Below are 21,997 nucleotides of genomic sequence, written 5' to 3' on the forward strand. Positions count from 1 at the left end.
TTATTAAATCATTCTGTCTGACCATTTCCTTCAGATATCATACAGTGTGATCCAGTTCATCCCAGAGCAGTTCAATCGGAGTAGGGTGCAGTGACTGGGCAGGTCGTTCCATGACATTCATTGTGTATATGAAATAAATGTTATTGTATAAATAAAATGGGCTGCACTGGAACTGCCGCAGTCACTTTATACTTAAGTTGAGGTGTCTAGCATGGGGTTTCCTCAGTCTTGACAAGTGTCTTGACAAGTGAGATGGATTTTAGTTGTCGTTCCTCTTTACAGCGAACAAAAAGAAAGCGCAGTAGGACAAAAGGTAATGTTCATCTACCACTATAAGTTCCTCAACAACACTGTGTGACTCTGTCACAATGAAAGATTGGAAACATTTATGGAATGTGGGGACATGGACCATGTTTCTTGTACTGCAACTTATTATTTTCATGTTTTCTTCACACGTCTCTTCTTCTCTGTAACTAGCCCTGGTTTTAACTCTCTGGTTGAAGTTCAGGTTGTCAGGTGCACAGTCATGCTCTGTTAAATAAAATGCTGGAAAAATGCTGAATGTTTGCATTTTACATACACTACAAAGATCTCCTGATCTTCCCACACTGAACGGTTGTTGAGAATTACACTAAATAAATAAACCATCATTAAATATCCATTAATTAGCATTCAAAGATCAGAGAAAATCCACCTCGTCTTACCAACACCCCAACAAGCAAATAATCATCTAATAACATTTCCTCATTGTCCTGCTAGTAGAACTTTCTCATTTTATCTCAGGGAGTTGAACCAGGATTGTACCTGTTACGTGAATTCCACTAAAATTCACCCAAAGGGTTTCCATTTGAGTTTGGAAGACCAGACCCCAGACTTGACTGTGCACACCTTCTATCCTTCAGCTTTGAGAATTGTTGTGGAAATTTATTTGCTGATTCACACATTCTCCATGAGACTCGTTTATGATGGTAAGTGTGGTTTAAGAAAAAAAAAAAAACAAGCGAAAAGCCTGAGCTGAAAACTGAACTGTTCTCATGTAATCCATATAGCAATATATTAGATTATGAAAACTATATGAATTAAATATTATAAACCAGTTAGCCTTCAGCACAGATTTTGGGACTCACAGCTAAAATGCCCTACTCAAAAGTAAACGTTAACAGTTCCTGATAAGAACATGCTACACACGCAATTTAGATATCTTTGGAAAGAAGACACTTTGAGCTTTACTGTCCATTATTAAAGTTAATATTGCTCAAAAAGATATTAAGTGATAGATGATGAAGTGCCATAGATATAGTCAAGTCAAGTCAAGTCAAGTTTATTTGTATAGCGCTTTTCACAACAGACATTGTCTCAAAGCAGCTTTACAGAAAACAACAGTGAAGGTGAATGGTGTGCGTTTGTCCCTGATGAGCAGCCGTGGCGACAGTGGCAAGGAAAAACTCCCTTAGATGATATGAGGAAGAAACCTTGAGAGGAACCAGACTCAAAGGGGAACCCATCCTCATATGGGTGACATCAAAAGTTTGGTCATAAATCTTTCAACAATACAGAACAATTTGTGATCATCATAGATCCAGCATCAGCTTCTCCATGCCAGGGCCTTTAAACACTCGGCATCTACTTCTCCATGATCATCCATAGGTCCATAATCTTCACGAGGTGGGACGTGACTGGAGCTGGCCAAACCTCAGGATGCCTCGGGATGGGGAGAGAAAGAGAAGCAGTGGAGAGGAATTAGCGTAGCTGCTGTTCATGATATTAACAGCACAAGTTGATAATGTGCATGTAATCATATATTCTGGAGCACAAGGTTATGATGTGATGTGTGTGATGTGTGTTATGTGTAGGCTTTGCTAAAAAGATATGTTTTTAATCTGCACTTAAACTGGGAGAGTGTATCTGAACCCCGAACACTGTCAGGAAGACTATTCCAGAGTTTAGGAGCTAAATGTGAAAATGCTCTACCGCCTTTAGTGGACTTTGCTATTCTAGGAACTACTAGAAGCCCAGAGTTTTGAGATCTCAGGGAGCGTGACGGATTGTAGCGTGTTAAGAGACTGGATAGATACATGGGAGCCAAACCATTTAGTGCTTTATAAGTGAGTAGCAGTAGTTTGTAGTCTATTCGAAACTTAATAGGAAGCCAATGTAGGGACGATAAGATTGGGGTTATATGATCGTATTTTCTTGACCTAGTAAGAACTCTTGCTGCTGCATTCTGAACTAACTGAAGCTTGTTTATTAATGATGCAGGACATCCACCTAGTAATGCATTACAGTAGTCTATTCTAGAGGTCATAAACGCATGGACGAGCTTCTCTGCATCAGATATAGATAACATATTTCTTAGCTTAGAAATATTTCTAAGGTGAAAGAAGGCTGTTTTTGTAACTTGATTGATGTGATTTTTAAAAGATAAGTTGCTGTCTAAAATAACTCCCAGGTCTTTTACCGTTGAACTAGTAGTTACAGAACAACCGTCTAAATGCAGGCTGAGATGCTGGAGCTTCTGTGTACTATTTTTTGGGCCGATGAGCAAAATCTCCGTTTTATCAGAATTTAATAGCAGAAAGTTATGGGTCATCCAATCTCTTATTTCTTCAACACACTCAGTTATGCGAGCTAATTGAGCTGTATCGCCTGGTTTGGATTAAATATATAGCTGGGTATCATCAGCATAACAATGGAAGCTAATTCCATGCCTTCTAATAATATTTCCTAATGGAAGCATGTATATTGTAAAAAGCAGGGGTCCCAGAACTGACCCTTGTGGCACGCCATAATTTACTAGCATTATCCTGGATAGCTCTCCATTTAAATCAACGAAATGGTAACGATTGGACAGGTAGGATTTAAACCAGCTTAATGCCTGTCCCTGAATACCGATGTAATTCTGTAAGCGATCGAGGAGAAGATCATGATCTATAGTGTCGAACGCAGCACTAAGATCTAGTAAAACTAATAGGGAGATGTAGCCTTGGTCTGAAGCTAAAAACAGGTCGTTAGTGATTTTAACTAGAGCAGTTTCTGTGCTATGATAGGGCCTAAAACCTGACTGAAACTCTTCAAAGATATTGTTCTCCTGCAAGTGGTTACATAACTGGGCAGCGACAATCTTTTCTAAAATCTTAGACATAAATGGGAGATTTGAAATTGGTCTGTAATTCGATAGCGTGTTTGGATCCAGATTAGGTTTTTTAATGAGAGGCTTAATAACTGCTAACTTGAGGGATTTAGGGACATGACCTAACGATAGTGAGGAGTTAATAATATTTAAAAGAGGCTCACCAGCTGTATATAACACTTCCTTCAGTAGTTTAGTGGGAATTGGATCTAACTGACATGTTGTTGATTTAGCTTTCATAATAGCATCATACAGCTCTTCCTGTCCTATACATGTAAAACAGTGTAGTTGTGGGGTTGTAAGTACGATTGTGTCGGGAGATGCTGTCAGAGGTTGAACTGCCACAATTGTTTTTCTAATGTTATCTATTTTTTCAGTGAAGAAATTCATAAAGTCCTCACTACTAAACTGTGATGGAACACATTTTTCAGATCCCTGATTTGTTGTTAATTTAGCGACTGTACTGAAAAGGAACCTGGGGTTGTTTTTGTTATTTTCTATGAGTTTGCTCAGGTGTTTAGCTCTAGCAGCTTTTAGCGCCTGTCTGTAGCTAAGCATACTGTCTTTATACGCAATTCTAAATACCTCCAATTTAGTTTTCCTCCATTTTCTCTCCAGATTACGTGTTGTTCTCTTTAGGGCATGCGTATGACTATTATACCAAGGTGCAGGTGCTTGTTCTCGAACCTTTTTTAACCGGATGGGGGCAACAGTGTCTAAAGTGCTAGTGAGGATAAGGTCTATGTTGTTTGCCATCTCATCAAGATGATCAGCAGTTATGGGTTTAATATGAAACTGAGATAAATCAGGCAGGTTATTTATGAATCTGTCCTTATTGTTTGGAATAATAGTCCTACCAAGTCGATACCGTGGTGAAACACGGTTAATCTGCTCTACCGGTAGTGTGTACAGTAGGAGATAATGGTCTGTGATGTCATCATTCTGAGGTAAAATATTTATATCAGTGACGTCTGCTCCGTGGGATATTATTAAGTCTAGTGTGTGGTTAAAACGGTGGGTTGGTCTGGTGACGTTTTGTTTAACTCCAAAAGAGTTTAGTAAATCGACAAATGATAATCCTAGGGCATCGTTTTCATCATCTACATGAATATTAAAATCTCCTACAAGCAGCACTTTATCAAAGCTGATCAGGAGGTCTGAGAGAAAACAAGCAAACTCATGAAGAAAATCAGCGTAGGGTCCTGGGGGTCTGTACACGGTGACCAGAGCGAGTTTTCTATGCATCTCTGAAAGTGCAATTTTAAGAACGAGCACTTCAAATGATTTAAAGCTGAATCCTAATCTCTGACTAACATTAAGAGAAGCACTATAAATGGTTCCTACACCCCCCCCACGACCAGTCTGACGGGGCTCATGCTTATAAACATATCCTGATGGTGTCGACTCGTTTAGACCCATATAATCACCTGGTTTAATCCAGGTCTCAGTGAGACAGAGTGCATCGAGATTATTATCTGTGATCATCTCATTTACAATCAGTGCTTTGGGTGCAAGTGATCTAATGTTTAAAAGACCGAACTTTAGAACTTTGTTGTGTTTGTTTATCTGGCATTTTTCAGTTTTAACTGCAATAAGATTATTTCTGGATCTTGTGTATGTAATTCTTGGTTTTACTACACGAGGAATAGATACGGTTTCTATAAACTGGGCTGTGTGTGAACTTGTAACTATTTGGTCTGTAGTATGCGTGTTCTTATAGTTGAAGATTTCTTGATGTCTTACCAGTCAGATGGTGTGTAGTATCCTAGAGATGTTATCTGATAGCACTGCTGCTCCAACTCTGCTGGGGTGCAGGCCATCAGGGCGGAAGAACCTAGGACGCTCCCAGAAACAGTTCCAGTTATTAACAAAGAGAAGTTTATGTTCTCGACACCATGACTGTAACCATTCATTTAGAGCTAAAAGTCTACTAAACTTCTCAGCCCCTCGCTGGTAAGTGGGAAGAGGTCCTGACACAATGATCCTCGTTGTGGGTGATGTGCTGCGTACCGTCTCCACCAGGATCCTGAAGTCCCTCTTTAAGATCTCCGTTTGCCGCAGCCTGGTGTCGTTTGATCCGGCATGGAGAACAACCGCTCCGAAGTTCTCGTTCAGGATCGCGGGTACCTGCGCAGCGACATCCAGAACACGAGCACCAGGAAAACAGCGAGTGTGCACCTTACCTTTAGCTCGGGTAGCGCGGACATGCCGGACGATGGAATCTCCGAGAATAACAGTGTCGCGTTCCGTCTCGCGGAGGGGGACGAAGCGGTTCTCGGTCGAGATCTCGAAGGCCGGTGGTGGAGGTGGAGACGTCCTCGATCGGGGCTTGGCTTGTCTCTTCCGCCGCGGTCGCATCCAGGGTCCATGTTGCACCGGTGCCGGAGTTGTAGGTGCGCTGGGCCTGGGCATAGAAGCACGCGGAGTTGATGTGCTGGGAGCGTTAGGTTCAACCCGGGAGTTTACCTGGGATGAGTGCGCGTCCGCCCGGGATGTTTCCAGCGCTGCTTTCCGCTCTCGCAGCCGGTCATGCTTTACATGCAGCTCGCGAATCTGTTTCTCCAATGCCTCCATCTCCAACGCCACCGTTTACATATATATATGCATAATATACAATTTCTGCATTGAACATTATTTTTATTTCATATATAAATACATGAAATCAGTCCTGCAGAAATCCAGAACAGCACTGGGTTGAAAGCCACATGTCTCATGAGTTTATATTTCAAATTTTATGAAGATTTTCATGACAAATGAGATTCCTACAAACATTTATCTGAGACTATGTCTGATCCTTTTCTCCCTCGGCCTGTTTGAGAGACACCTTCTAAACTCAGGTGATTATTCAGACTCGATTCATACAGTCTGCATATTAATGAACTGCTGACCATTAAAGACTTTTGTTCTACATGTTAAAATATTGATATTGATTCAGCGTTCATATTGATGACGAGGTAGCAGACAAGCTCTTGTTTTACAGTCATGTCCATTCATATTAATGTGCAGCCATTCCAATCTCAACAATACACACGCACACGCACACGCACACACACACACACACAATTTTTTTTTTAAGAATTATCATATAAAACTGTAAAAGGAGATACAGTATATTGTAAATTACAGATGTATAATAGTATCTGCCTGCAGATCTTCAAGTCTCTGTTGTTACTCTGCCCCAAGAATATTTTCAGAAATATTTTCAGTTCAGAAATGGTAAGTTTTGGGAATGAATTATTTACAATCGTTCATGTGACATAAGCATGTGTATTTGAATAGTTGTCATGTCTCTTTAAAATGCAAACACCCCCACATCTAAAAACCGCCACACACGTGATATCATTTACTGCTTGTTTGGCGCCGCTACGTGAAGCCGCTATGAAATGGAGAGTAATAAACCGCCACTTGGGAAGAGAAAACTTACTGACTTTTTTGAAGGGTTTATTTTCACTTTCAGTCTTTCTGCTAGATTTATGTACTCCATGTCAGGGGTTTTGTATTCAACATAAGAGTAATTTTTCATTATTAATAGGCCCGGTTATGGGGGGGTGCTCAGACAAAAGCAACCCCCATTTGTAGCTAGTGGCCTAAATCTGCGGAAAGAATTTGGAAAAAATCCAGTACATGTTTGAGTTTGGGCTCAAAACATGGACATCAGCTGTCAACTGCAACCAAGACAGTAAGGCAAGAACAGACAAAACCAGACAGACCACTAGGTCCTTTAACAGACCCTTAAACACTTTCACCATGTTTTGTGTTACATTGTAAATAGTTGATCTGACCAAAAGACCCCCCCACAACCCACCAACCCACCACCCCAACAACTGGGGACCCCACATAAGACATGACACAATTCAAGCACTGCCTAAAACGCTTAAATGCTTAAATATGACTCTCTGTGATGAATTTAAGAAAGTCACGCTAACAAACACGACAGTGAGAGACCTATCCCCGACCCGTAGGCGCAGGGAAACGACCCTCTCATTCACCGGGGTAAACTCCAACACATGGCGGCTGAGCTGGGGAGCTATAAGCAAACCCACCCCAGCCCGCCGCCTTTCACCATGGGCAACTCCAGAGTGGTGAAGAGTCCATCCTCTCTCAAAGAGTGTGGTTCCAGAGCCCAAGCCGTGCATAGAGGTGATCCCGACTATCTCTAGTCTTGTGAGGGTCTGCTGGGAACGTTTGGCCGAGTCTCCTGTCAGAGAGATCTTCAACTCCCACCTCCGGCGGAGCTTTGACCGGATCCCGAGGGAGGCCGGAGATATTGAGTCCGAGTGGACCATGTTCTCCACCTCCACTGTCGAAGCGGCCGCTCGGAGCTGTGGCTGTAAGGTCTCCGGTGCCTGCCGAGGCGGCAATCCCCGAACCCGGTGGTGGAAACCGGAAGTATGGGATGCCGTCAAGCTGAAGAAGGAGTCCTATCGGGCCTGGTTGGCTTGTGGGACTCCTGAGGCAGCTGACGGACAGGCCAAGCGAACAGCAGCCCGGGTGGTTGTGGAGGCAAAAACTCGTGGAGGGTGCTCCGGGAGTATGGGGTCCGGGGCCCATTACTAAGGGCTGTCCAGTCCCTGTACAACCGAAGCAGGAGCTTGGTTCACATTGCCGGCAGTAAGTCAGACTTGTTCCCGGTGCATGTTGGACTCCGGCAGGGCTGCCCTTTGTCACCGGTTCTGTTAATAATTTCTATGGACAGAATTTCTAGGCGCAGCCAGGGGCCGGAGGGTGTCCGGTTTGGTGACAACACGATTTCGTCTCGGCTCTTTGCAGATGATGTTGTCGTGTTGGCTTCATCAGACCAGGACCTTCAGCACACACTGGGAAGGTTTGCAGCCGAGTGTGAAGCGGCTGGGATGAGAATCAGCACCTCCAAATCCGAGGCCATGGTCCTCAGTAGGAAAAGGGTGGCTTGCCCACTTCAGGTTGGAGGAGAGTTCCTGCCGCAAGTGGAGAAGTTTAAGTATCTTGGGGTTTTGTTCACGAGTGAGGGAAGGGTGGAACGGGAGATTGACAGATGGATCGGTGCAGCTTCTGCAGTAATGCGGTCGATGTACCGGTCTGTCGTGGTGAAGAAAGAGCTTCGCCGCAAGGCAAAACTCTCGATTTACCGGTCAATCTATGTTCCTACTCTCACCTATGGTCATGAGCTCTGGGTGATGACCGAAAGGACAAGATCCCGGATACAGGCGGCCGAAATGAGCTTTCTCCGGAGGGTGGCTGGGCGATCCCTTAGAGATAGGGTGAGAAGCTCGGTCACTCGGGAGGAGCTCAGGGTAGAGCCGCTGCTCCTCCACATCGAGAGGGGTCAGCTGAGGTGGATCAGGCATCTGTTCGGGATGCCTCCTGGACGCCTTCCCGGGAAGGTGTCCCGGGCGCGTCCCACTGGGAGGAGACCCCGGGGAAGACCTAGGACACGCTGGAGAGACTATGTCTCCCGGCTGGCCTGGGAACGCCTCGGAAGAGTTGGAAGAAGTGTCTAGGGAGAGGGAAGTCTGGGCATCTCTACTTAGACTGCTGCCCCCGCGACCCGGCCTCGGATAAGCGGGAGAAGATGTAATGTAATGTAATGTACACTAACAAACAGCTGGAAGTGAGTGTACCTAGTGAGGAAGTGTGCACTTCTTAAGGCATTTCACTTCAGTTCGGTGCAGATTTGATACTAAAACCTTTTCCAGAATTTAAATACATAACTGTAGATGTAACACACGTGACCCACGTGTCCCTGTTACTCAAATTCCCGTAACACGGATGTTACCGCATGCTGCTAGTGTGATATGGACTTGTGTAAGGAGCAGAATCAAGTGCAGCATTGATGTCTAACATAAATTCACTCCAAACACTCAAAGGAGGTCAAAGATCACCACCTGCCTTCATTCCCACCATCGTAAAGCACACCCTGTGTGTGAGAGAACTAAAGGTAGAGGATAATGTTTAATGAACACTGCCCTCTGCTGGTCAGACAGGAACAATGCTCATCTTTCAACAGTCAGAGCTCGAAGAGTTGGAAGCAGGACAAATGGGCTGATGTAGGGATCTGAGTGACATTTAATAAGAGACGTTCATGGCCATTTGCAGACGGTCCTTTATAAAGAGTGACTTACTTCTTCCTCTTCCTCTTTTTCTTTCGGCTTCTCCCATTAGGGGGCGCCACAGCGGACCACTTCTTTTAGAGCCGGAAGAGATTGTTTGCTTTATAAATCTTTTCTCAAGCTTTGTTAGGAGTACAAATGTAACATACTAATAAAGCAACCTACAAAACTTGAGAGAGAAGAAAAAGGAATCGCTCTCACACTGACATCTGCAGGTGATACAAGTTTTTATAACTTTTTCAGAACTATTTAATTTGCTTCTTTTACTCATTTACTCTGATTTTATTTTCAACATAATTAATCCTCAGTAATGTTGGATGAATGATGATGTACACAAAGCATGTTGGTGAGTAAAAGTAGAGACGCACCAAAAGTACAAACGTTTTTGCCTTCCAATGTACTTAAGTCTCAAAGTAGTGATTTATTATAACTATAATGTTCCAATTATCTTTTTTATCACAAGATTCTTCACTTAATCACCTCAGTTTATGTATAAAGCCTCGAATGTGACTCTCAGCACACTGATCTATTAATAGAATGATATTAATGACTCAAACACTGATTGATTTCTATTACAATCATCATGAACACAAAACCTTCTTTTCAACTATTTAAAAAAATAATCCCATGTGTGTTGTGGCGAGTTCGAGTCTGGAGTTTCTTCATCATTTGTTCCTCTCTAAATGTTCTGCTTGATGTTGAACTGATGCTGTATGTTGGTGATCAGTAGATACACCAAGCAAAAAGTAAATATTTGATTTTGAAATGTAGTGAAGTTACAGTAAAAATCTCCCCAAAAGGAAACACTTTAGTAAAATACAGATACACAAAAAAGCGACTACAGAAATGAATTACATTTACTTTGGCTCAGGGGGATATTTTATGGAGACGCTGCTCCTAAAGAACAAACATCAAACCCTGATTTTTAATTCTGCTGTTTATTAGTGTGACTTTCTTCAAATCATGACAATGATTCGCAAGTGTTTTAGGAATATGTGTGTGTGTGTGTGTGTGTGTGTGTGTGTGTGTGTGTGTGTGTGTGTGTGTGTGTGTGTGTGTGTGTGTGTGTATACATATTAGATGTCATAGCCACACAGTAACCACGTGAAGGTTCCCAGATACTTAAATGACACTTTTATCACCAACTGTAAAGAAAAGATTTGTAAACACATTAAAAACACTTTATTTAACCACCAGGTAGGAAATAACTCCAGGTTAGTGATTATATAGAAATAGTTTTTCCCACCTGCCTGATGATGCAGACTACTTCATGAAGATGTGAGGATGTTCTGGTGATGCCTGCGGTTACGTGGCAGAGCAACGTTTTCAGTAGTTAGGGCTGCTGGTTTACAGTAAGGAAGTAAATGAGCAGCATACATTACTGAAACCTCAACAATGATCTAACAGTAATAAATGGACATTTGATGTTGAGGATGTAATGTGCAGTGACTGGGCAGGTCGTTCCATGACATTCATTGTGTATATGTAATAAATGTTATTGTATAAATAAAATGGGCTGCACTGGAACTGCCGCAGTCACTTTATACTTAAGTTGAGGTGTCTAGCATTGGGTTTCCTCAGTCTTGACAAGTGAGATGGGTTTTGGTTGCCGTTCCTCTTTACAGCGAACTAAAAAAGTGCAGTAGGACAAAAGGTAACGTTCATCTACCACTATAAGTTCCTCAACAACACTGTGTGACTCTGTCATAATGGAAGATTGGAAACATTTATGCAATGCGGGGCCATGGACCATGTTTCTTGTACTGCAACTTATTATCTTCATGTTTTTTTAGGACTTCTATTCTTCTCTGCAGCTAGCCCTGGTTTAAACTCTCTCTGGTTGAAGTTCAGGTTGTCAGGTGCACAGTCATGCTCTGTCAAAGAAAATGCTGATTGTTTGCATCTTACATACACTGCAACGATCTTCTGAACTTTCCATACTGAACGGTTGTTTAGAATTACACAAACAGTAAATCCTGACGGCTTACATCTTCGAGGGAGGTGTTCACCTCTTGCTATGGTGCCCGCCCCTCCACAGCGCCACACCCAGAGGCCGAGCCTTGGCTCTGCCACAGGATGTGCTTCAGAGCATGGGAGCCCTGATTCTCCTCTGCCCGGAGTTGTGAAGGCTATGGCTGTGGCACAGTTTGTAGCAGCTGGTCTCTCTGTCGAGGTAGTGGAGACCATCCTCCACAGAGCTCACTCCACGAGGAGGTCATATGCCGCGAGGTGGTGGCTGTTCAAGTCGTGAGCACCACAGCTTAGACTCAGTTATCTGCATGGTTTGTTCAGTTCTGGGGTTCTTACAGGAACAGTTTGCTGCAGGACCCATCCTATCCACTATTGCAGTCGATGGGTATGCCCCCTCTTTTGACATGTTTCCTCCGCGGTGCCCGGAGGTTGAGGCCTGGGACGCGACACAGAGTGCCTATATTGCTCCTTCGACTAAGATGGCAGCGCGTGCACAACGCGAGGCCCAGCGTCTCTCCAGATTTTGCGATTTAGTAGCAATTTCTCCATCAACAGCAAGTTTATTCACACAGAACAGGCTTGCACACATCTCATACAGCCGAGAAGCATTACTAGACATCGGCAACACTCACAGATACGGACTTTTTAACGGACTTTGAACTCCCTCTGGAAATCGCCCGAACACCGCAGACCGCTGATCCAGCTCGGCCGACAGCGAGACCACAGCGCCGGCGGCGAGACCGTAAACAAAGGAGGGGAAAGCGAGGCGGCATCAGGGCTAAGCTAAGGCTAAACCCGCATTAACCATCGATTCCAAGCGTCTTCCTTGCTAATGTACGGTCTCTTGCTAATAAAATGGATGAGTCGCTGCTCCGGATATCATCACACAAATGGATTAAGGAATGTAATGTCATGATTTTTACAGAAACATGGCTCAACAACAACATTCCCAGCAGCACCATTGAGCTCGGGGGTCGCAGTGTTTATCGGGCGGACAGGACGGCAGAGGACTCTGGTGAGCGCAGAGGTGGAGGTCTGTGCATTTATGTTAACAACTCATGGTGCACGGACTCTACTGTTACTGAAAGTCATTGCTCTGTTCATTTAGAGTATTTGATGATTAAGTGCAGACCCTTTTATTTACCGAGAGAATTCTCAGCCATTGTTGTGACTGCAGTGTACATTCCGCCGGATGCTAATGCTAAGCTAGCTAAGGAGGAACTGCATGCAGCTATCAGCAAACAGCAGTCTACACATCTGGAAGGAGCCATCATTGTTGCTGGAGATTTCAACCACTCCAACCTGAAATCTGTTCTACCAAAATTTCACCGCAATGTCTCCTGCTCTACCAGAGGGGACAAAACACTGGACCAGGTATACACAAACATACCTGGGGCATACACAGCCATTCCCCTCCCCCACTTGGGTCAGTCTGATCACCTCTCTTTGTTCATGCTACCCAAATACACACCACTGATCAAACGTGTGAAACCAGCTCTGAGGACAGTAAAGGTATGGCCAGAGGGGGCCATTTCTTCTCTACAACAACAGTTTCAGGATACTGACTGGAACATGTTCACTTCACAGGCCACACTGGACTCTCACACAGACATGGACACTTACACATCATCTGTTTTGGACCATATTAACACGTGCATTGACAATGTCACTACCGTCAAACACGTGAAATGCTTTCCTAACCAGAAGCCGTGGATGAACTTTGAAGTCCGTCTCCTGTTGAAAGCAAGAGATGCTGCCTTTAAATCTGGCAGTGCAGAGGACTACAACAGAGCCAGGTCCAACCTGAAAATGGGCATCAGGAAAGCAAAGCTCACATTCAAACTCCACATAGAAGAGCACTTCCACAACTCTGACCCCAGACGCATGTGGAAAGGCATCCAGTCAATCACAGACTACAAACCTACAGCTTAACCAACCAGCAGTGCCTTCCAACCGAACAACCTTAATCACTTTTTTGCTCGTTTTGACCAAAGCACAGGACATTTTACACCAACCACGGACTCTTCTACTGCTTACAGCCCACTTTCACTCTCAACAACGGACGTCTATCTAGTGTTTAGCAGAGTGGATGCACGCAAGGCAGCTGGCCCGGATGGCATACCGGGACGTGTTCTCAGAGCATGCGCTGGACAACTGGCACAGGTTTTTACTGACATTTTCAACCTGTCACTGGCCCAAGCCACGGTACCAACATGCCTCACCCCCATTGCTATGAAGTGCTTTGAGAAACTGGTCCTGAATCACCTCACTGCGGGCCTACCACCTACACTGGACCCATACCAGTTTGCCTATCACCTGAACAGGTCAACTGAGGATGCAGTTTTCACAGCTCTTCATTCTGCTCTCACCCACCTGGATAAGAGCAACACATACATCAGAATGCTGTTCATTGACTTTAGCTCTGCATTCAATACAGTCCTCCCCACTGTACTGATCACTAAGCTCAGTGAACTGGGTATCTGCACCTCCACTTGCAGATGGATTCTGGACTTTCTCACCAACAGACCTCAATCTGTCAGGTTGGGAAACCAGGTATCCTCAACCCTTATTCTGAACACTGGCATACCGCAGGGCTGTGTTCTGAGCCCACTGCTCTACTCCCTGTTCACCCACGATTGTGCTCCTCTGTATAACTCCAACATCTTCATCAAGTATGCAGATGACACCACTGTGGTCGGCCAGATCGAAAACAACGACGAATCGGCCTACAGGGAAGAGATCCGTAATCTGGCAGCATGGTGTGCCACCAACAACCTGACTCTCAACGCCACAAAGACCAAAGAGCTCATTGTGGACTTCCGTAAATCCAACAGCGGGAGACATCTACCAGTCAACATCAATGGAACCGAGGTAGAGCGAGTCTCCAGCTTTAAGTTCCTGGGAGTTCACATCTCTGAGGATCTGTCCTGGCAGCAGAACACGTCAGCTCTGGTAAAAAAAAGCACAACAACGCCTGTACTTCTTGAGAAGTCTCAAGAAATCTCATCTGTCCCCGGGGATTTTAACGAGTTTCTACCGCTGCATCATTGAGAGCATCCTGACCAACTCCATCACTGTATGGTACGGAGGCTCCACTGTGTGTGAACGTAAAGCATTGCAAAGGGTGGTCAAAACCGCCCAACGCATCACTGGCACCCAACTACCTGCCATTGAACACCTTCACCACAGCAGATGTCTGCGCAGAGCTCACAACATTATCAAGGACTCTTCACATCCCAGTCATAAACTGTTTAACCTCCTTCCATCACGAAGGAGATACAGGAACTTGCGCACCAGAACCAGCAGGTTCAGGGACAGCTTTTTTCCATCCACCATCACATTACTGAACTCAACACTACACCGCTAAACAACTACAAAACAACACAAAATAAAGACTGTATATAACCTCTGTACAATACATGTACATACTACATATTATATCTTTTTCACTCCTCAGTACATCTGCACTTTATATCTGTATGTATCTTTATCATTACTGTACATTCTGCCCAACATTTCACATTCATTTGTGTATATAATGTATGTGTATATATTTATATATATATATTTTTTTTTTTTTATATATATATAGTAGACTGTTTATTCAGCTTGCTACTCCTTAATGCCATAATCTTGTGATTTTGTAACCTTTCATTTCTGCACATTTTTCTTAATTACTGTACGCCTCTATATTTATTCACTGTACTTCTGAATGTCCACACATCTCTGCACTGAAATAGCCTTTATATTTATTCACTGTATATACTTTCATATATACCACTTGCTGTAAATATGCTAGATATTTATCTGCACTTTTGCACCACTGCTACATTTTGCACTTCTGGTAGATGCCAAACTGCATTTCGTTGCTGTGTACCTGTACTATGCAATGACAATAAAGTTGTATCTATCTATCTATCTATCTATCTATCTATCTATCTATCTATCTGTCTATCTGTCTATCTGTCTATCTGTCTGTCTGTCTGTCTGTCTGTCTGGGACTTGTCCATTGTGTTGGTGGCTCTGTCTGAGACAGTGCAAGTACTGGACATTTACCTCCACAGGATGAGTTCGTGGAGGAAGTCGGAGCAGCTGTTTGTCTGCTATGGCCCTAATAGGAAGGGATTCCCTGCCAACAAGCAGCCTCTAAGCAGGCGGGTAGTGAATGCTATTCTATCTTCTTATGTGTCATCTTGGTTTCCGTTTCGCTCGGGGTCAGGGCTCACTACACCCAGAGTGTGACGGCCTCTACGGCCTGTTCTGCTGGAGTCCCACTCCAGGACATTTGCAACGCTGCGGGCTGGTCCACCCACTGAACTGTCACGGTTTTATGACCTTGACCTCAGAGCCACTCCGGGCTCCTCTGTCTTGCGTGCAGGTGATGAGGCCCTCACACTGTAGGCAGGGTTTGGTCAGTGAGGCATGATTGGACATCTCGTTTCCAAAGCGTTGCGATGCAGCTCAAAGTTCCCGAATGGAGAACATCTCTAGGTTACGTACGTAACCCTAGTTCCCAGAGGGAACGAGACGCTGCGTCCACGTGCCACACTCCCTGCATCCGTGCGGCACTTACCTTCTCTCTGTGCGGAAGCCAGCGTCGCTACCACTGCGCAGCCATTTTGTAGCTCCTGATCGTCGCAACATCGCCCGCCGATGATGTCATGACTTGCCTATTTTCCAGATTTTACGCGTGGTTTAGAGCACGGACAACGCGGGAGCATTCCCAAAGCGTTGCGACGCAGCGTCTCGTTCCCTCGAGGAACTAGGGTTACATTGGTAACCTAGAGACGATATATTGTAACTTACAGATGTAAAATAGCATCTCCATGTAGATCTCAAAGTCTCTGATGTTACTCCGCCCCCAAGAATATTTTCCACATCGCTGCTTTTTTCGCAAATCTTACTTAAACAAATGAATAACCATCTAAATTACAACACTATTGTTTGTTTGGAGCAGAAATGCTTTACAGCATGTTGTTCAGTGGAGCCTCATCTTTCCTAATAAACCGGGATTAGCAGCAGTGGATGTGTTTGTGACTCGTTATTACAATAATAATGTAAGTAGTGCAGTTTTTTATTATGTTGTTGTTGTGTACTGCTTACACAAATTCAGCAAATACATTCGTTACATTTTCCACTGAAAAACAGTGATCTGAAATTGCTGCTTGAGGCTTAGAGCTTTAGAATGATGTACAGTTAGTAATGGTTACTCTTCTCCATTTTTATTTAATCTATTGTTAAACATTAACACCTGAGAACACTGGGATTTCGTTATGCGGGGGCGGCGCTGAGGGCTAAGAGGTTAAAATCCAATTCTAAAAGTTCAACACAAAGTTAAAACCTAGAGGTATTTTGCTATATAATGAAAAGCAACCATCACAGGACATTTTCACATTCAGCACTGTGCAGGTTGGTGAAACTACTTAAACATAATTATTAGCCAATGTGTATCGAACCTGATAGCTAAATGAAGTGTTTGGTGAAAGTTAATTGCAGCCATTAATTAGTAGTGCATTTTCTCCAAATAAGAAAGAATTGATGGAGACGTTCGAGATGTGAGGATTTTTTGTAACTTTGCTTCTCAGAACCATGAGCAGGAACTTCTTGCCCATGAACAGTGAGCTTAGGAAGGGAGACTTTCTGTTATCCAACAATGGAGAGTATAAAGCAGTGTTCCAGGTTAGAAAATCGGCCTAATATCTCCTAAGAGTTTGTTTAGGTTGCTGCTGTAGATAATCTGATCTCTGGCGTGTGGTTTCAGGAGGACGGGAACTTTGTGGTCTACGGCTGGAAGCCAATTTGGCATTCAAACACTGCTGGCAATTAAAACGCCAAAAGGCTGATCATGCAAGAACACTGCAACTGTGTCATGTATTCGAGCGAATGCGCTTTGTGGCACACCAACACACACCACTCGAATGTCAAAATGTGCCGTCGGACTCTGAGAAACGACGGCTTCCTGGTTGTGGATAACGACGGGGATGAGCTGTGAAGATCTACAAAGTAAAATAAAAATTTAATGACATTAAACTTCTTTTCTATCAGTGATAAAGAGTCAATAAAGTACAAGGATCTGGCAACCTCTGTTTGATTACTGTCTGGCTATCAGATCTAATTTACACACACACACACACACACACACTCATTCCCTATTATCAGTGCTTGAATTGAGGGGGGGGGCTGGGGGGATCCCCCATAAGGCATCAGGGACCCCCAATGACAAGTAAAAAAATAGATTTGGGGGGATCCCCAAAAAAATTACACATCTGATTAAATTCAAGCAGTTAGGATATGGTAAATTTCATGAATTAATTATTTACAACCGTTTATGTGACATAAGCATGTTTATTTAAATAGTTGTCATGTCTCTTTAAAATGCAAACACCCCCACATCTAAAAACCCCCACACGTGTGATATTGTTTACTGCTTGTTTGGCGCCGCTATGTGAAGCAGCTATGAAATGGAGAGTAATAAACCGCCACTTGGTAAGAGAAAACGTACTGATTTTTTTTGAGGGGTAAAAACAGAAAACACTTTCTGTCTTTCTATTAGAAAGGGGTCAGGGCTTTTGTATTCAACATAAATGACTCATTTTTTATTATTAATAGGCCCGGTTATGCAGGGGTGCTCACACGAAAGCAACCCTCATTTGAAGCTAGTAGCCTATATTTGCGTAATGAATTTGGAAAAAATTCAGTACATATTTGAGTTTGCACTCAAAAGATGGCCATCGGCTTTCAACTGCAGCGAAGAAAATAAAGGCAAGAACAGACAAAACCAGACAGACCACTAGGGTCTGTTCTAGGTGGAAAAGTTACGCATTAGTGTGTATTCTATCCCTGACATCGCCTGATACTATGTAATCCTTTTGATGATTTAACTAATAAAAAAGATCCTTAAACAGGCCCTTAAACACTTTCACCATGTTTTGTGTTTCATTGTAAATAGCTGAATCTGATAGAAAGGGGTGTGAGATTGCTGTTGGGACGTGCCTTCTGAGAGCTCTGTGGAACGCACTGACTGACTGCAATTTAAGGAAGCTTCCTCCTTCCCATCCATGTCTGAAGTTTCTTCATTTGGTAAAGTTAAATTGTTATTTAGAGAGTTTAGAGTCTGCTGCGTCTTTGTTTTCACGGAGACGTGACTCAGCGACAGAGTTCTGGAAGCCGCCATCCAGATAGTCGGGCTAGCCATGTTCCGTACCAGAAAGAAACGCAGCTCTGTGTGGTGACTGGTGGTGGTGTCATGTGTGTGTTTATATCAACATGGAATGGTGAAAGAACTCTGTGCTTGTCTGACACTACTGCACATCGCTAGTGGAGTTTGTGACTGTAAGATGCACACCATTTTATTTACCACGGGAATTCACCACTGCTTTCATTTTCAGAGTGTACATTTCCCCCAGCGCTAATGCTAAGCAGGCACTGTGTGAAGTCTCTGCCGCTATTAGCAACCTGCAGAATGCTTACCCCAATAGATTGTTTATTATCGCTGGAGATTTCAACCATGCGAATCTCAGGACTGTGCTCCCTAAACTCAGTCAGCATGGGGACTTTGCAACGAGAGGAGCGAACACGCTGGATCTTGTTTATACAAACATCCCCGGCGCGTATCATGTGGAGCCCCGCCCCCGTCTCGGCTACTCAGACCACATCTCTTTTATGCTAATTCCAGCATCTAAACCGGTTCTGAGCCACCTCTGCTCTTCAGGATTGTTTTGAATGCACAACGACCATTGTGCCCCGTGTCTCCTGCCTCAATGACTATCGTCCCGTCGTGCTCACACCCATCGTAATAGTGCTTCGAGAGGCTCGTCACGAGGCACATCAAAACCCAGTGTCCACCCTCACTAGACCCCATGCAGTTTGCGTATCGCCCAAACCATTCCAGGGACGACGCCATCTCCACGACCCTTTATCTGGCCCTCAACCACCTCAACAACAAGGACACGTTTGTACAAATGCTGTTCATAGACTTCAGCTCGGCATTCAACACAATCATTCCTCAGCACCTGATTAAAAAGTTGAGCCTACTGGACCTGAACACCTCCCTCTGTAACTGGATCCTGGACTTCCTGACTGGGAGACCTCAGTCAGTCCGGATCGGAAACAGCATCTCCAGCATCACCACACTAAGCACTGGGGCCCCTCAGGGCTGTGTGCTCAGCCCACTGCTGTTCACTCTGCTGACTCTCGACTGTGTAGCACAGCTCGAATCACATCATCACATTCGTCGATGACACGACTGTGGTGGATCTTATCAGCAAGAACGACGAGTCAGCATACAGAGAGGAGGTGGAGCAGTTAACAGCCTGAAAATCTTATATTAAGAAAATCTGTAGAATGGGTATCAAATTTCTTTTTTAAGGGATTTATGTTTAAATTACATTAAATCTAACAAATTTTATGCTTATAATTTATCAAATTGGGTAAGTTTAAAATCTCAAATAATTGAATCAGTAAACAACAACAATAATATTTCTTCCTCCAGAAGCAACTAAAAGCTCAGCAAATAAATATTCCATGTCAGTTCTATCTGATTTTCCCTCATTTTATATTCCTAATCTTAATGAATAAACAAAGATACTCCGCCTCCCATCCATCCATCCATCTCCTCCTGCTTATCCGATGCCGGGTCGCGGGGGCAGCAGTCTAAGCAAAGATGCCCAGACTTCCCTCTCCCTAGACACTTCTTCCAGCTCTTCCGGGGGGACACCAAGGCGTTCCCAGGCCAGCCGGGAGACATAGTCTCTCCAGCGTGTCCTAGGTCTTCCCCGGGGTCTCCTCCCAGTGGGACGCGCCCGGAACACCTTCCCAGGAAGGCGTCCAGGAGGCATCCGGAACAGATGCCCGAGCCACCTCAGCTGACCCCTCTCGATGTGGACCCCTCTCCGCCTCCCTGTCTGTTTTATTCTAACAGAATGAACTGAATTATATTTTGATCATTTAATAGTTTCTCTAGAAAACTGTGTTTTATATGAAATGCAATAAATAGAGAACAGAAAAATATATAATGCATTTATATTATGATTATTCTTCCTAAATAAACTTCTTATGTTCAAAAGAAAAGAAGAAAAGACAGAGGAAAGTACATTACTGTCAGAAGGCATAGAGCTACATAAAATATTACACTGATTTTCAGGATAAAAACTAAAAAGATTTGAAGCATATGTAACCCCTCCCAGAAAAGACCACTTTCACACCATTTTTAGAGTTCATCCATGCGTTGTGTTTACTGAGGGTAAAAATAAAAGACACGCAGGTTGCGTAATTACAGCTCATCCGGTCACAAAACATTCACCTCAACAGTTCAGCTGGAACTGACCGGTCATAAACAATAAATTGTCACATTTATAAACTCTTATTAATTATTTTCTGGTTTTATAAACACAACAATATTAACAATAATAATAAAAATGATGACAAACAAAAAAATTAACAATACACCATACCTGAGGGTAAAAATAAAGACATGCAGGTTGCGTAATTACACCTCATCCGGTCACAAAACTGTTAAAAATCATACAAATAAAAGGAAACAAAATAAGTACACAAAAATAAAAAGAAATAACACAAATTGCACATACATCTATCACGCCCGCACACGTGTGGAACACCTGTAAGTTAATTACGAGCTAATTGAAAAAAAGTCAACTGCTCCAAGTTATCAAAAACACTTTAGTAAAGTCATATATCGTCTTGTGAAATAAATAAAAAGTTTATTAACAGTAAGTTTGTAAATATTCCCGGGGAGAACTTCAGTTACTTACCATTCACCTCAACAGTTCAGCTGGAACTGAGAAAATGACTGATTCAGTAGTGTATATGAGAATGAATATGGATATGATTAATTAATTAAAATACAGTAAACAGCTGTTTATAAATCTATTGAGCTGAACTCTGAACACGTGTTTCTCTTTGTTTTGGAGGAATTTGGGGAGGTGTATGAGGTGGAGATATGCGCTGGAGAGAAGAAGAATGAAAGTCAGTAGGAGTAAGACAGAGTACATGTGTGTGAATGAGAGGGGGGGCAGTGGAGGGGTGCGGTTGCAGGAAGAAGAGGTGGAGAAGGTGGAGGAGTTCAGGTACCTGGGGTCAACAGTGCAAAGTAATGGAGAGTGTGTTAGAGAAGTAAAGAAAAGAGTGCAGGCAGGGTGGAGTGGGTGGAGAAGAGTGACAGGAGTGATTTGTGATAGAAGAGTATCTGTGAGAGTGAAAGGAAAATTTTATAGGACTGTGGTGAGACCTGAGATGTTGTATGGATTAGAGACAGTGGCATTGAGTAAAAGACAGGAGGTGGAGCTGGAGGTAGCAGAGCTGAAGATGTTGAGATGTTCGTTGGGAGTGATGAGAATGGACAGGATTAGAAATGAGTTTAATTTTTAACCTGACTCGTGTGTGTAGAGAAGGTCAGATTATGGGTGTACTGTTTCCAGTGTAGTTTAGTCTAGTAAATGTTAGAGCCTCTATGTGGTGCTATTCTATATATTTAAAGTAAGCTCTGCCCTTAATAGGAGCCATTTTTGTTTTGCTCAATTCATGCTGATTGTTACACGGTTAAAGCAGCTATTTTCAGTCCTTTGCATCATCTTGCAATCATTTAAAGAAGCTTTGTCTGTAAGTATTAAGTGTTTACAAGACCTTTATCATCATCTTATATTTGGTATTGGTGATGTTATTCGGTATAAATGTCATGTTTAGAGGGATTTCAGTCTGCATCGTTTTTGTGTAAAGTATATGTAGTTATCCCTTAAGTGAACGGTTATATTTCTTCAGTGAACATTCTTCAGGAACTTATTTTATCATT

The 21,997-nt window shown here is 43.3% G+C and overlaps 1 pseudogene across 1 annotated transcript; it reads left to right on the forward strand.

The window, feature by feature from the left end:
* Positions 1-15,221: 15,221 nt before the first annotated feature.
* Positions 15,222-17,329, forward strand: LOC310732183 (B-type lectin plumieribetin-like; annotated as a pseudogene). The gene is made up of 3 exons (XR_014538412.1): positions 15,222-15,344; positions 16,776-16,869; positions 16,952-17,329. The product of XR_014538412.1 is annotated as a B-type lectin plumieribetin-like (transcript).
* The last annotated feature ends 4,668 nt before the right edge of the window (positions 17,330-21,997 follow it).

Source organism: Silurus aristotelis (assembly GCF_946808225.1).
Source record: "Silurus aristotelis genome assembly, chromosome: 10".
NCBI classification, from domain to species: domain Eukaryota; kingdom Metazoa; phylum Chordata; class Actinopteri; order Siluriformes; family Siluridae; genus Silurus; species Silurus aristotelis.